Here is a 15,718-nt window from a genome sequence, read left to right on the forward strand (position 1 = left end):
AACACATTTAGGAAGATTTTACACTATTGCGGAGAGATGTACTGCTTGGATTCTTTACATACGATAAAAATAAGCTGAATTTCAATACACAAATGTAAATTTACTAACAAAAAAACACATTTTCTTACCCTACAAAAAGAAATTGAACTGTATTTTAAGACTATTAAATACTCTACTAACAAAAAAGCTGTTAGAATTGTAAGTGTATGTATGTCCCTTAAGGTCCTTGTGTAATTGTAATGTGATATTGTACCCCCTAGCTCGATTGTCCATTATATATAATCTATATATACTTGTGTTCCCTTATGTACTTTCTTTATTGATTTGTTATTAATAAATAAAAAAATATTTAAAAAATTCAGCCACCGGTAGCTTGTCGTTGCTTTATATGTGCTATAGTCAATTATGATTGCATGTCTACTTATATTAACTATATAATTATTAATATACGCCTAATGTATGATAGCTAGCAAATTAATTAGCTAACTAACGTTAGCCTGCCTAGCTACTTCTGAAGAAGGAAAATGTTTTATTTCCACAATTTCCAAAAGCTAACCAAACAAAAACATAATTACTTTTATGAGACGTGTTTGTGCATTAGCACAATTTCAAAATTATTTACATTCGTTTTTACTTACACTTGTATGTTGACTCCGTATTGACATTGAGGTTTTAAGTTTTGGCTGACTTTTCTTAGCGGATGTACAATTATCGTGAATTAAATTATGGGGCGTTTCAGGCCCTGAAGCGAACATAATTGTACACTCGCAAACTCCATTAAAAACGAGGACTGAGGGGCTTACGTTGCAAACTTCCCTTGCTTGGCTAATCATTTGGACCAATGACAAATATGGTCGCGGCGATTCCCCCACGGGTTTAGGGCCGAGGGCTGTCTACTTTGAGTTTGAAACGCAGCCAGTGTTTTTTCTCAAAGTTTGCCCGGGATGTCACGTGTCCTACTTATAGCACTCGTGACAACCTAACATGCTGACCAGACCGCTCACGCCATCGCGCGCATGCTGATTTTGTCCACCCACACCAGACGCGATCAGGACACGCAGGTTGAAATATCAAAACAAACTGAACCAACTTTATTAATTTTGTGACAGGTCAAAAAGCATTAAACATTCTTCTTCTTTGGACTTTATATGGCGGTTGGCATCAACTTTAAGGTGCACTACCAACTGGACTGGAGTGTGGACGTCAGTTCACTTTCAATCACCCATCTGGGTATATGCTCCTAAAAACCAATGAGGAGATGGGAGAGGCGGATCTTGCAGCGTGTCAWGCGTCACAAATAGAACCAAGTTCGCAGACGCTCGTGAGCAGTGTGGGTTCAATGATTAAATAACATGTATGTGGACATTTGTTTTTGCACCCACACTGCTCGCGCGTCTCAACGAGCGTCTGCATAGCCAGGCGCTAAAGTAGAACTTGGTTCTATTTGTGACGCTTGATGCGCTGCAAGTCCCATCTCCTCATTGGTTTTTAGGAGCATATACCCATGTGGGTGATTGAAAGATGAACTGAGGTCCACAGTCCAGTTGGTAGTGGTAATGCACCTTAAAGTTGGTTGCCAACCTCCATATCAAGTCCGAAGAAGAAGAAGCCTGAAGGAGGAGCGATTACGAGAAACTAACTCAGTTTACCCTTTTATCTGTGAATTACTTGTCGGAGTAGAAGATCTTGTGCATTTCAGGTAAAATAACAACCCAGTGTTTATATCCCAGGACAAATTAGCTAGCAACAGCAAGCTAGCTAGCTAGCTAAATTGCCAGAAATGTTTATTGCTTTTTGATCTGTCCCCAAATTAATATAGTTGGTTCAGAGTTCGTTTTGATATTTCGTCTGGACAAAATCAGCATGTGGGAGTGGCCTGGTCAGCATGTTAAGCTTCACATTTTTTGTTGACCAAAATTGACACTTTGGAAAAAAGATAATAGATTTTGGGCCCAGTTATACCTCTCGATTCACCGCTTCCTCTCTGTTTACATAAGTGGTTGACCCCAAAATGTTTGCACTTTATTTCAATGTGATTCTCTGTGATAAAAATACATGCTATGTGGCTCGAGTAGCTATGTGAACTCATAGGATATGTGCAATTAACGATGACTGGTGGTTTAGTCAAAACACAATTTTTCCCCCAGAGATACTTCCTAATATCTCTGGTTTTAACCATAGAAATATAATTTTACGGTTTACCACAGAGTTTCTAAACTCAGAGGYCCAACATCGCGAAACTTCCAGGAATGCTTGCGAAGGAGACTCAGCAGACCGGAGTTTGGGGTTTGAGAAGTCAGTGAGAGAAATAAAAAGTTCTTCCTTAGTTGTTCATTTTCTCAAAATCTAAAGGCACAACCTAGATTTGACCCAGTCTTAAGTAGCTGAACATGTTAAAACTCCAACTGCGTGAACAGTGACAAACTGATACGTTGACATTATCATCAAAAACAACTTTACATCAAAGGGATGCCTTTGATTTGATGGACTGCACATGTGAAGTTCGGCGCGAGATGACCTTTAGACCTGAAGATGTGTTTCTAGGCATGAGCTAGCCAAGGTCGCCGTAACATCGCGAAGCAGTTTCTACATATCTTCATACTTAACCATCTTTGATTTTACCAACAGATTCACAAAGGACTATTTATTTTATAGAACTTTATTTTAGAAATTAGGAAGGAAAATCACACTAATGAATTGGGCAACTCTGAAAAAGCTAAATCAATCATCAAAATCTATCGTTTGTGCTACCAATTTCAACTTTTGCTATTAACTTTCCACCTATACAATCATATACCACTGATGTACCCCACCTCCACATCCCCTTCAACACACCCTGCTATGTGTTGTCTGTTTACCAGACAACAGACCGTATACAAACTATACCTCTGAGTCAGTATAGCCACTGACAGGCACAGACACACTGCTTACAGTCACCTGTTAAAGTCCAGCACAGACACCTAAGGCCCCCACCTCTGCTGCTGCCTCTGCCAGGCAGAGGGGGAAAAGAAGAGAAAAAAAGAGCCTATGAATCATTAACCATTTGGGAAACATTTCAGCTCTGACTGAATTTATATTTTTGAACTATTACCTCCAATTGATCAACAGCCACTGGCTATAGATGTTTTTGCTCTGGCATTTCAATCCACCAAAACCACAACCACCCCTTTAGGCAGTCTTCAATATGAATTATAGGCCTATTCATGTATAATACTAGAACATGCACCGTATGTTTACAGCTGTATTGGTAATGCATTGTTCTGTTCATAACCAGAACATTTTGGAGAGTGAAGCAAGTTTAATTGCAGGTAAAGTGTGTTTGGTATTTTACTCAGAAAGAGATGCATACCCATCACAAGAACACATTACGTGAGTAGACCTCTTACTGCAGTGTACCCTTTAACATAACTTCTAATCTAGAGGGTTGATTCCTGTCAGTCAACCTTTGTTCCAGTGTGATTGGAGTCTTTTTGGACAGTCAGGGGTTTTGTAAAAAAAACTCACTCTCATCAGTCATCCACAGGGCAGCCAAAGATTAGATAGGAGGATGAGGGTTTTGTAGAATGTAAGTGGGGGTAGAGCGGTTATGTGATGCATACTGTTGACCTGCAAACTTAGCACTAATTGTACAGTAGGTAGCACAATGAATGTCCCCACAGACACGTCTCACAGGAACAGCGATACCCAGCAGCRGCATTCCCAGAATCACCTACCTTCATGTCTAAATATTATCCCATCAGTTTGAACCACAGACAAGCTACAACCAGAATGCCTGACAGGAAAATATGCCCCAAGGTAGCGTGACTTTCACATTTCTAGGAAAACAGAAGACCATGCATACATGTATGACATTCTTTTAATAGCGAACAAWTACAAAATTATTTTTTAACCTTTTTATAATGTGTTATGCCAACAGAGAAAGAAGCATTTTGAAGCACCATATCATACAAGTCACGTMAGGTTCTAGATGTAGAAAAAGGCTAACACACAAATCATTTKTTTGACGTAAGAGATACAGACAACTCACAGAGGATACATAGTTTTGTACAAYTGAGTATGACTTCATATAAGATAAGACTTTTAGAAAGACAAAAGTGTTTGTAAACAGAGTAACCCAGGTGGGAGGATATGAAGCACCATGTTAGTCCCACCAGCTGCCATTTTTCACTRARACTCTAATGAGCACTATATAAGCACCATATGAGCACCATTCTGATAGAAACATCACAGTTTTGTCCAAACTAATAATAATTCAATAACACTCTTCTAAAGGCAGTACATGGCATATTTATAAGCATTTTATAGCATCTTCATCAGCAATGCGTAAACATTAATAAATGCAACTGAAGTTGGGTTTGCCTTGGCCTCTGCCAATCTATGATTTAAATTAGAGAGGAATAAGTTGCTTTCTGTTTGTCTAAGCTAAGGAATGAGTTACAACTGTTCTGGTTATGAACAGAACAATGCACGACCAACACAGCTGTAAACAAAAAAACAATGAAATTACACACATGGAATCATGTAGTAAACAAAAAAGTGTTAATCAAATACAAATATATTTTATATATTTGAGATTCTTCAAAGTAGCCACCTTTTGCCTTGATGACAGCTTTGCACACTCTTGGCATTCTCTCAATCAGCTTCACCTTGAATGCTTTTCCAACAGTCTTGAAGAAGTTCCCACATATGCTGAGCACTTGTTGGCTGCTTTTCCTTCACTCTGCGGTCCAACTCATCCCAAACCATCTCAATTGGGTTGAGGTCGGGTGATTGTGGAGGCCAGGTCATCTGATGAAGCACTCCATCACTCTCCTTCTTGGTCAAATATCCCTTACACAGCCTGGAGGTGTGTTAGGTCATTGTCTTGTTGAAAAACAAGTGATCGTCCCACTAAGCGCAAAACGCAAGTGGGATGGCGTATCGCTGCAGAATGCTGGTGGTAGCCATGCTGGTTAAGTGTGGCTTGAAATTCTAAATAAATCAATGACAGTGTCACCATCAAAGCACCCCCACACCATATCACCACCTCCTCCATGCTTCACGGTGGGAAACACACATGCCGAGATTATCCGTTCACATACTCTGCGTCTCAAAGACACGGCGGTTGGAACCAGAAATCTCACATTTGGACTGTTCAGACCAAAGGACAGATTTACACCGGTCTAATGTCCATTATTCGTGTTTCTTGGCCCAAGCAAGTCTCTTCTTCCTATTGGTGTCCTTTAGTAGTGGTTTTCTTTGTAGCAATTCGACCATGAAGTCCTGACTCACGCTGTCTCCTCTGAACAGTTGAGGTTGAGATGTGTCTGTTACTGGAACTCTGTGAAGCAGTTATTGGGTTGCAATTTCTGAGGCTGGTAACTCTAATGAACGTATCTTCTGCAGCAGAGGTAACTCTGGATCTTCCTTTCCTGTGGCGATCCTCATGAGAGCCAGTTTCATCATTGACTGCACTTCGAGAAACTTTCAAAGTTCTTGACATTTTCCGGATTGACTGACCTTCATGTCTTAAAGTAATGATGGACTGTCGTTTCTCTTTGCTTATTTGAGCTGTTCTTGCCATAGTATGGACTTGGTATTTTACCAAATAGGGCTATCTTCTGTATATCACCCCTACCATGTCACAACCCAACTGATTGGATCAAACGCATTAAAATAAATTCTACAAATTAACTTTTAACAAGACACACCTGTTAATTGAAATGCATTCCAGGTGACTACCTCATGAAGCTGGTTCAGAGAATGCCAAGAGTGTACAAAGCTGTTATCAAGGCAAAGGGTGGCTACTTTGAAGAATCTCAAATATAAAATATATTTGGATTTGATTTAACACTTTTTGGTTACTACATGATTCCATATGTGTTATTTCATAAGTGTTGATGTCTTCACTATTATTCTACAATGTAGAAAATAGTAAAACATTTTTTTAACAAAAATACTCTTGAACGAGTAGGTGTGTCCAAATGTTTTACTGGTACTGTACACAAATAGGCCTATAATAAATTAATATTGAAGATGCCTAAAAGGGGTGATTCTGGTTTTTGGTGGACTGACCATTACATGCTATGATCAAGATGCATACTTGCAACTGAATTTTGTAAAATTGAAATTCATGTCTAGTTAGGTGAGAGGAATATAATGTAGTTATCAGAGATTCCACTGGTAATATCATTGGCTACTGGTAATGTCATTGGCTACAATCTAAAACCACAAGTAGTTTAAGTGATATTGCCATTCATGAGCATTATTGAATAAAAGCACAAAGTTTAAGTGGTGCAAGGGTAATCAAACCTGGTATTGAGATGGAAAATACCTTGTCATTAATTACTAAGCCCAAACCATCTGGGCTTGAGTTCTGAGGGTCTGAGGGCCTGGTCTGTGGGTTGAGGCCTGCTTCAGTTGGGCCCTCTTTCTCCCCCAGTGCTCCCATCTGTCTCACTCTGAGAGACTGGGATTGTCAGTCACTGTCAAATGCACATAGCTAGTGTTCAGCATGTCATTGGCTCATCTCTCAATGAACTGCAGGTTGATCTCGCTCTCTGGCAACAAGCAGTGTCCGGGTCATGGGTTTGACTGCTGCACCACTGCCTCCTGGATCGGCTTTTACATCAAACTGCATCAGAATCTGGGGGACCAGGAAAGGGGTTGAGAAAATGAGAGGGCGCCCCTCACGTGTACAGTACTTGGAAGAATGGAAGTCCACTATGAGGATGAAAATGTACTGGGACTCAAAACGCTATGGAAATTATATGTCATTTCCAGAGAACCTCACTGCCAAAGCCTAGCTGTAAAAGTGACCAAAGATCTACTCACTCGTGCCAGTGCCAGGTAGACCTCCAGCTCTGCAATGCGGCGGCCGATGCAGCTGCGTTTCCCACGCCGAAGGGCACTGAGGCGTAAGGGTGGTGGCCTTTGTACAGGTTCAGCCAACGATGGGGCTGGAATGTATCCGGGTTCGGGAAAAATGCTGCATTCCGGGATGTGGCGAAGTGGCAGAGGGTGATCAGAGTCTGGATAGGATAGAATTTTGACATACTGTTGGTAGGAATCAGTTTTTAAAAAACCTTGGTAAAATCCTATCATTGCATATGTTTGCCTTCTTCCCACCTTAATATTACATCAGATTGTTCAAAAAAATTGGACAAAGAAGAACTCAACATCACGTCAACACTTACGTTTTTGGGGAGGAGGTAGCCTCCGACCTGGATGTCTTTGTCAGCGATGACCCTGGCATTGGCCGCAATAACAGGATAAAGTCTGGAGAAGCCAAAACATAACAATGTCAGTGTGACTGATCAGTCTAATGATTGATCGATTGGTTGTAGTTGATTGAATCAGGGGTACATAGTTCATTCAAATTGGTAGTGGATGAAATGAGCTCCCCTTAAATTATATAATGAGGAGCTATGAGCACTTACCTGAGCACCCTCCTTCACCACAGCCTTCATGAGGGGCATGCGAGCCACGTCTACAGCCCAGGCACCCTCGACCCCCCATCACGGCCAGTACCTCCTCCCTCAGCGAGGCCTGCACCTCGGGTGCCGAGATAGTTCGTACAGGGACCAGGACATGGTGCTGGAGATCTGAACCCACACAGGACACAACAGGTCAGTAACGAGAAAGATCATTCACCATAAGGTCACTGGCAGTGGATGGAGAGGATAGTGAGCTCCTTACAGCTTAAGAAGAGGTCGTATGCTGTGATTTACTCAATGATATAGTATACTTTTGACTAGGAGTGAGAGGAAATGGAGATGTATGACTATTGGATATTTTAAAACTAATAGTAAAGAGCAGGCTCAAAGATGGAGCGATTAGGACAGAGAAGACAATAAGGAGGGAGAGATGCAAGAGGAAGAAGACATGAGAGATTTCTTCACCGTGTCCACCCCAGCCAGAAGCATCTCAGTGACGTTGCTGTACACCGTCTTCATGGGCAGCCCTGTGCGGGTCAGGAAGTAGTCAGATATCGCCCTCCACCTCCTCTCCCCGCGCCACCTTCTCAGCTTCCTCCTTCAGACGCTGGTCAATGTGACCTTTAGCTGCAAGGAGAGAGATCAGGAGTCAGATCAGAGTAAAAAAATATCAGATCTGGGTTCAAATACTATTTTAAATATTTTAAATACTTTCAGCTTTGCTTTAGCCTAAATGAATGCCAGATGGGCGGGGCTTGCATTGGTTCCATAGCACCAATCATCAATCAATTTCCAGCTGAAGTATTTCAAATAGTTTTTTGAACCCAGGTCTGAAGGAGCTCTAGTCCAACTAAGGGAATCTGTACAGCTTGGAAATTAAAAAATAGACCTCCGGGAAGTTTACTACAGGGATTACAGGTGATGATGGAAGGCAGCCACAACACACTATGGGTCCTATTTGAATGGGAACGATTTATAGCAAATTTACTAGAAATCGATCCGTAGAGGTAAACTAACCACTGGGGCATTCTAATAATTAAAGTAGGTCAGTGGGGTTAAAAAAGATCTAATGTAAGAGGTGACATGTACTAAAAAGTTGACAGAATTAAAACCAAGGGGAGCAATTTTATTTGTCACACTGCTTCGTAAACAACAGTTGTAGACTAACAGTGACATGCTTACTTATGGGCCCTTCCCAACAATGCAGAGGGAAAACATTTTATAAATAGACTGATAATAACACAAGGAATAAATACACAAATATGTAACAATAGTATGAGGCTATCAAAGATGGCAGCTCACCGAATTGGAAAATGTAGTCCCAGCATTGGCAGAAAGTGTCCCAGGGCATGGGGAACAGCTTGTGTAACCAGGCGGGCATAGCCATGGTGAGGAGTGTCATGACAAACATGGTGTTAATGGACTGGATGAAACACTCTGTCTCCGTGGGAACCACAGGGTCTAGGCAACCAATCTTGGTCTCGAACAAGACTGAGGAGATCCCTGCAGAGAGGAGACGCACAGGTCAAGGGTGAGAAGGGTTTGAAGGGCTTTCCGGAAGGGCTTTGTTTGTTTTCACTCTGTAATACAGATCCAATCAAACCTATTATAGACTTGTCAGAGTACCCTATCCTACCATACACAAGTAAGTGGTGGTAATAGACTAAACTAGAAGCCCACAATGCTAATTGACATTGATACAATAAAGTTGCTTCCTGATCTTGTGTCCTTATTACAGGACTGATCTCAGATAATCACACCTGACCTCGGATGCTGAACTCATATGCCACCGTGTAAAAGTAAAAATAAAAACAAAGAGAACAGTTGAGTGCAAATAGGTCTTACCTTCGAGGCCGAAGCGGTAGAGAACTCACTGCTGATGTTCGGGACGAGACCGCAGCGGTCCTGGCGCCTGCTGAGGCGAGCTTAGCAATGAGGTCATCAACAAACGGCATTTAGAGTGGTGTCGTAGGCTCCACCGCCTTTGGATGTAGCATGTGCTTCCCCAGGAGACTCCGCACCGCCTGCCACTCCTCCCCTTCACTTACGTCAAAAAAAATCAAGGTTAGCGTTGCAAAATTCCTGGAACTTTCAATAAATTCCATGACTTTCCCGAAAATTCCTGTAATAAGGAGGGAATAAGCAGGAAATCCGGATCCTCCAACCAGGTTTTTTGGAAAACCGGAATTTATTTAAAGTTCCCCAGCGATTTTTCAACCCTAAGGAAGGTAAACAGAAAATAATGTAATCAATGAGTTTGCACAGCAAACATCCAATAGTTTACATGTTTTATACAGGCTGAGCCAACTGTAACTGTACAGTTGAACTGTAACTTGATTGAACTGTAATTGAACTGTGAGCATTTTCATATTCCTGCTCATTAGGTTATAACCAAAGGTAATAATAGATCAAAGGCTGACATCTGTCCTTTCCTGAGTCTCTGTCTGTGCCTGTCTGGCTTCTAGACCAATTAGTTTTGTCTTAAAGGGATACTTCAGGATTTTGGCAAACTCATGGATACCATTTATATGTCTCTGCATCCAGTATGAAGGAAGTTAGAGGTAGTTTCGCTAGCCAATGCTAACTAGTGTTAGCACAATGACTGGATGTCGATACCATAGACTTCCATTCATTGCCCTAAACGCTAGTTAGCAATTGTGCTAATGCAAGTTAGCAACTTTCTTCAAACTGCACACAGAAACATGGTATCACGAGTTCATCAGACTCTAGGGAAGTAGATAAAGGGCTTCATTGCCAAAATCCTGAAGTATCCCTTTAAGTCTCTTGTTTCATCTCTGTTAATCTTTCCTGCTTCCTGTCAACAGCACACGAACCTGATGTCAGAACAGCTTAGATTAGAATGACAAGCATGGGAGGGAGACAGCAGAGGAGGAGAGTAATGGTACCAACGCTGTGAGCAGTCCGTACCATGACCTCGTTGTTTCCTGTAGTCCTTCCAGGAGGAGAGGTCAGAGCGGATGGGGGTCTTGCCCTCCTGCCTCAGCACTTGCTCAATCAGGGCTGGCTCTGCCACGTGCACCGTCAGGATGGGGCCGAAGCTGGCCTTCCACATCGGCCCATAGCGCTTCACACCCTCAATCTGGGAGAAGACAACACATTAGTACACAACGCATATAGATGGCATGATTCACTGGAGATGGAACCATCCATAAAAATTAGAAATAATCTATTTCTATGGATGTAGCATCAACATGTGTGAGCAGACCTAGCTACAGTTCTATGACTGTACGTACATGACTGTACATACATACCCCAACCAGAAGCCATGGATTACAGGCAACATCACACTGAGCTAAAGGGTAGAGCTGCCACTTTCAAGGAGCGGGACTCTAACCCGGAAGCATATAAGGAATCCTGCTTTGCCCTCCGACGAACCACAAACAGGCAAAGCGTCAATACAGGATAAAGATTGAATCATACTACACCGGCTCCGATGCTCGTCGGATGTGGCGGGGCTTGCAAACTATTACAGACTACTACACCTCCTTCTGCAACTGGATCCTGGACTTCCTGATGGGCCGCCCCCCAGGTGGTAAGGGTAGGCATCAACACATCTGCCACACTGATCATCAACACAGGGGCCCCTCAGGGGTGCGTGTGCTCAGTCCCCTCCTGTACTCCCTGTTCACACATAACTGCATGGCCAGGCACGACTCCAACACCATCATTAAGTTCGCAGGTGGCCTGATCACAGACAACGATGAGACAGCCTATAAGGAGGTCAGAGACCTGGCCGTGTGGTGTCAGGACACAATCTCTCCCTCAACGTGATCAAGAGAAAGGAGATGATTGTGGACCACAGGTAAAGGAGGACTTAGCACGACCCCATTCTCATCGACGGGGCTGTAGTGGAGCAGGTTGAGAGTTCCAAGTTACTTGGTGTCCACATCACCAACAAACTATCATGGTCCAAACACACCAAGACAGTCGTGAAGAGTGCACAAAAAAAGATTGACTGAAAAGATTGACATGGGTCCTCAGATCCTCAAAAAGTTCTACAGCTGCCACATCGAGAGCATCCTGACTGGTTGCATCACTGCCTGGTATGGCAACTGCTCGGCCTTCGCCCGCAAGGCACTACAGAGGGTAGTGCGTACGGCCAGTACATCACTGGGGGCAAGCTTCCTGCCATCCAGGACCTCTATACCAGGTGGTGTTAGAGGAAGGCCCCTAAAAAAAGACTCCAGCCACCCTGTCATAGACTGTTCTCTACAGCACGGCAAGCGGTACCGGAGTGCAAAGTCTAGGTCCAAAAGGCTTCTTAACAGCTTCGACCCCAAGCCATAAGAATCCTGAACAGCTAATCAAATGGTTACCCAGACTATTTGCATTGCCCCCCCCCCCCCTTTTACGCTGCTGCTGCTACTCTGTTTATTATCTATGCATATTCACTTTAACTCTACCTACATGTACATATTACCTCAATTACCTCGACTAACTGGTCCCCCCGCACATTTACTCTGGTACCGGTACCCCCTGTATATAGCCTTGCTATTGTTATTTTACTGCTGCTCTTTAATTTTTTACTTATCTATTTTTTACATAACACGTATTTTTCTTAAAACTGCATTGTTGGTTAAGGGCCTGTAAGTAAGCATTTCACTAAGGTCTAAACCTGTTGTATTAAAGCTGCTTGATGTAAAGTGTATGGACAAAATCTGTAGAAACATTTTCAAAGCTTTGGGAGCGCCCCTCAAGCTGTGATAGAAAGCTTTGTGCTTTGCTGGTTGTGCTCCCCATCTACACCTATGAGGCAGCAGGTACTTCCCAAAGCACAGAAAAGTGCCCTAGTGGCCTAAGGCACTTTCCTGCACAATGCCCTATCAGTGTAAGAGAACTGATGTATGTATACCATTTATCTAACATAGTCTATCCATATGCAACTGCATGTCTGGTGCATTTAGGTCATCACAGTATAGCTTATGTTGGCCCTCTCATTGCTTTTTAATTGCTGGGCAATTACATTACACACTGGTGGTAAAGTTATACAGTAGCCTACATGTAAGGAGAGGCTGTGACAGAGTGTTTGCCCTACAGCACCAATGTCATAACCTATCTATTACAAGACAATGTGTGATGACCAGTTAAATCTGCCAATGAAACATTCCTTATGGTATTGCTGTTTATCAGACATTATGAAACACTAATCCCATACATTCACGCGCCTGTCTTGCTTTAATAGAAAGAAAGTCTAAAAAGAAAAAAAATTAACAAGTCATCAAAATAATTTACCTGCAGCTCGTGGAGGCGGGACAGTCCCCGTTTGGCGAAGAGGTCCCAGGCAAATTTGGCGACGGTGGGACCCGGCATTTCCTCCAGGCTTTTCACCCTGTGCGCCGCCTCTGTCTTATTCCGGCCAACTGAGCTCTCASCCCAATTCTCCATCCACTTGATCAGCGGGGTCATACTGCGACCAGACACTTTGAGGGCTTGCTGCAGCATCCTTTTTGCTATGTCCATGTACTGGTAGGGAAACACATGCAAGTCTATCGGGTGTCGGTGCTCATCTTGCACCAAGGCACCAAGACACTATTTATATCGCTCGACCCATGTCGGACTGGGACCTGCGCGACATAGAGTTGTTAAGTTTCTCATTGGGGGCCAATTAAAGCGAATCCTGGCGTCGAGCCCACCCAGTGCCAAGGTTTTGGACGCAGTAGGCGTGGACTATTTGGAAGGTGTGTCCAAAGTAGCGCACACATGAAAGGTAAATAATATTTTTTTCTGTATTTTTCTCAGACACGGATGGAGGTTGCCTAGAAACTACTTTCGGGCTAGGCCATTAGGAGGAAATTAATAACAAACAGATAATGCATAATAAGATGCGTTGCCATAAATACAGCCTGGTCTCATACACTAGAAGTAACTTAGTAAACGTGATTCCGGGACAATCAAATTAGTATGCTATATTATGTTTGGTATGGTTACATAAGACAGAAGGTTACTTAAGGTAAAAACGAAAGGAGAGTGGTTTATTGGGATGGATGGATGGATGAATAGGTGTGCATATAACGTGAATGTCTAGCAACCCAAGGGTTGTATGTTTGAATCTCATCGTGGACAATCTTAGCATTTGAGCAACTTTTCAGCTACTTACTACTTTTGAGCAATTTTGCAACTACTTAGTTTGTTAGCTAACCCTAACCTTAACCATTTTAGCTAACCCTTCCCCTAACCTTAACCCTTTAACCTAACTCCTAACCTTAACATTAGCCACAACAAATTGGATTTCGTAACATATTGTATATTTAGCAAATTTGTAACATTGTGCTGGACCACAAGAAGAGTAGCTGCTGTAATTCGTTACAAATCACACGAAATGGATGATGGACATCCACAAATTAATACATACCATATGAAACGTAACGTCTTACTAAATGGAGCATTTTCTCAAATGTATGTGTAACGGATGTGAAATGGCTATCTAGTTAGCGGTGGTGCGAGCTAATAGCCTTTCAATCGGTGACGTCACTTGCTCTGAGACCTTGAAGTAGTGGTTCCCCTTGCTCTGCAAGGGCCGCGGCTTTTGTGGAGCGATGGGTAACGATGCTTCGTGGGTGACTGTTGTTGATGTGTGCAGAGGGTCCCTGGTTCGCGCCCGGGTCGGGTCGGGGCGAGGGGACGGAGGTATAGTTGAACTGTTATATATGTACAGAATAATACAACATTCTTTGAGACCAGGTTGCAGCGGGTGTAGTCTACGGTTAGTATTCTACTCCTATTCTATTATGTTTATTTGGTGTGGATAAGTAATTCTACACTTGCATGAGTATGAAACAAACATGCAATATCAAAATCATATGTCAGGCCGTTTACTAAAGAATATTCGGGTATTCTGTAAGGGATATGCTTTGTTTTAATGGGGTTAATGTATTGTATTTCAGTGACTCTAGAAAAACCCATGACACATTTTATAAAATGATTGATCCTGACATTTTAGAATGTCCTGTAGGTGTCGAGCAATACGTCTATCCAATTATTGGCGTCTGAATTCAAGGACTCGCTAAAACTGCGAATTATTTGCTCATAAATGGTCTACTGAGAATGTATTGCAATAGACTACGTGGATTAGGCTACTTGCTGACTCGGGGTTTTCCTGTTGGGGCTCGTCTCCGCCATTGCGCGAGCACGAGAGAGAAAATCCTGACCCGCTTTCATTGAAGTGGATGCGTGCCAGACGCCATGTGTGCGCCTCGCACCATGAAGTAATAGTGATCATAGGCCTACTTGGAATCTGGTTTGACGTTTGCTCTTATGCTTCTATAGTTCAAGCCAGAAAGCCCTTTCCCCGGATGCCATTTTCAGAGAATGATCGAACACTGAAATACCTACGACGCTAACCAAGCCAAGCTTTTTGTGGCTAATTTGCATGTCCACACGGCCAGTCAGTGGGAAATCATTATTCTAGTAATTTACCTTCTAGTTCCCCAAATTCTCAGATTTTTTTTAGCGTTTTTATTTTATTGTATCTATTTTAATTGTTGTGCATAAGACTGTAAAAACGTGATAGTATATAAATGTAAGCATGGTTTAAAATTATTATATTTTAGTCAAATATTGTACTTGTTTGGGCTTCTTACGGTCAATTTGCAGTCTACAAAGTATTTGCAGTTCTGTTCCGGCCCCCTGACCATCCGCTCAAGAATAAGTAGGACTGCGGCTGAAGCTACACTACATGACCAAAAGTATGTGGAAACCTGCTCATCGAACATCTCATTCCAAAATCATGGGCATTAATATGGAGTTGGTCCCCCTTTTGCTGCTATAACAGCCTCCACTCTTCTAGGGAGGCTTTTCACTAGATGTTGGAACATTGCTGCAGGGACTTGCTTCCATTCAGCCACGAGCATTAGTGAGGTCGGGCACTGATGTTGGGCAATTAGGCCTGGCTCGCAGTCGGCATTCCAATTCATCCCAAAGGTGTTTGATGGGGTTGAGGTCAGGGCTCTGTGCAGACCAGTCAAGTTCTTCCACATCAAAAAACAGCCCCAGACCATTATTCCTTATCCACCAAACTCTACAGTTGACATGCAATCGGGCAGGTAGCGTTCTCTTGGCATCCGCCAAACCCAGATTCGTCCGTCGGACTGCCAGATGGTGAAGCGTGATTCATCACTCCAGAGAACGCATTTCCACTACTCCAGAGTCCAATGGCGGCAAGCTTTGCACCACTCCAGCCAACGCTTGGCATTGATGTTGCTTCCAGAGGCAGTTTGGAACTCGGTAGTGGGTGTTGCAACTGAGGACAGACGATTTTTACTCGCTTAAGCACTCACGGTCCC

The 15,718-nt window shown here is 42.8% G+C and overlaps 1 pseudogene; it reads right to left on the minus strand.

Annotated features, from left to right (window-relative positions):
* Window positions 1-6,333: 6,333 nt before the first annotated feature.
* On the minus strand, window positions 6,334-13,117 carry LOC111968798 (25-hydroxyvitamin D-1 alpha hydroxylase, mitochondrial-like; annotated as a pseudogene).
* Between the last annotated feature and the right edge of the window lie 2,601 nt (window positions 13,118-15,718).

This window comes from Salvelinus sp. IW2-2015, linkage group LG1 (assembly GCF_002910315.2).
Source record: "Salvelinus sp. IW2-2015 linkage group LG1, ASM291031v2, whole genome shotgun sequence".
NCBI classification, from domain to species: Eukaryota; Metazoa; Chordata; class Actinopteri; order Salmoniformes; family Salmonidae; genus Salvelinus; species Salvelinus sp. IW2-2015.